Source organism: Dipodomys spectabilis, unplaced genomic scaffold (assembly GCF_019054845.1).
Source record: "Dipodomys spectabilis isolate Male_0828 unplaced genomic scaffold, ASM1905484v1 ptg000391l, whole genome shotgun sequence".
NCBI lineage: Eukaryota > Metazoa > Chordata > Mammalia > Rodentia > Heteromyidae > Dipodomys > Dipodomys spectabilis.
The window spans coordinates 76,059-77,507 of NW_024871068.1; the positions used below are offsets into that span (position 1 = coordinate 76,059).

The 1,449-nt window shown below is 41.6% G+C and overlaps 1 non-coding gene across 1 annotated transcript; it reads right to left on the reverse strand.

Annotated features, from left to right (window-relative positions):
• Positions 1–1,089: 1,089 nt before the first annotated feature.
• LOC122096811 lies at positions 1,090–1,191 on the reverse strand. Its single transcript, XR_006145405.1, has one exon. It is a non-coding gene; the product is annotated as a U6 spliceosomal RNA (small nuclear RNA).
• Between the last annotated feature and the right edge of the window lie 258 nt (positions 1,192–1,449).

Sequence of the window (1,449 nt, forward strand, 5' to 3'; positions counted from 1 at the left end):
TACTAGTTATTGCAAATAAGGGAAACCATGGGACTTATGTGTCTTTGGGCCTGGCTTACTTCACTTAATATAATTTTTTCCAAGTCTTTCCATTTCCTAACAAATGGGACAATGTCATTCTTTCTGATGGAAGCATAGAATTCCATTTTTTATCAAGCATTGTTGCCTTCTCCTTTCTTTCCCCTTCCGATCCCTGCCCATCTCCCACTCCCCACCCCCACCAAACCTCCCCCACCCCAGCCCCCTCACCATCTACATCCCTCCACCCCCCGGCCAAAATCATTTTTTGACATAACGACTTGTTCATCTCATTTTAATGGGTCCACCTGCATCCCTATTTAAACAATTTGTGTTTCTCTTCCCCTCCACAAATTATACCAACATCAAATACATTGAAAAGAGGGGCTTTAGCTTGCAGGAAAAACATACAAAGCAACAAAGAAATCATCTTATAAATATGTTAGAAACAATCACAAGAAAGAAAAACCATTTGAATCCTTACCTTGGGGTTCATGTTGCCTAACATCAAGTTATATGATGTTTTCTGCTTGTCTCAGACACATAGTAGTTATTGCAAATAAGGAAACCATGGGATATATGTTTCTTTTTGGGCCTGGCTTACTTCACTTCTTTGGGCCTGGCTTAATTCACTTAATATAATTTTTGCCAAGTCTTTCCATTTCCTAGCAAACTGGGTGATGCCATTCTTTCTGATGGAGGCATAGAATTGCAGTACACACACACACACACACACACACACACACACACACACACACACACACACACACACAAATACATACACTTTCTTGATCCATTCATTTACTGTGGGGCATCGGGTTTGGTTATGTATCTTATCTATGGTAAATAATGCTGCAATGAACATAGTTTTGCTGGTAGTTTTAGTATGGTCTTGTTTGTGATCATTTGGATGAATGCCCAAAATGGGATTGCTGGGTCTTAGAGGCACTCTATGTAGTTTTTTGAGGAACCTCCATACTACTTTCCAAAGTCTTCGAACAAGTTTAAACTCCCAACAAAAATGCATTAAGATCCCCTTCTGTCCAAAGCCCATCCAGCATCTGTTCTTTTAAAAATCGGGAATGCTTCACGAACCTGCGTGTCATCCTCAGTCAGGGGCTATTGTTCTCTTTATTGTTCCAATGTTAGTGTATGTACTACTGAATTGAGCACAGAACATTTTTATATATAAAGTGTAATTGATTTTCTTTTTTTTTTTTTTTTTGGGTCCGGTCGTGGGGCCTGAACTCTGGGCCTGGCGCTGTCCCACAGCTCTTCAGCTCAAGGCTAGCGCTCTACCACTTGAGCCACAGCGCCACTTCCGGGTTTTTTCTTTTTGCTTATGTGGTGCTGAGGAATCGAACCCAGGGCCTCAGGCATGCAAGGCAAGTGCTCTACCACTGAGCCAACTTCCCAGCCCCGTAATTGATT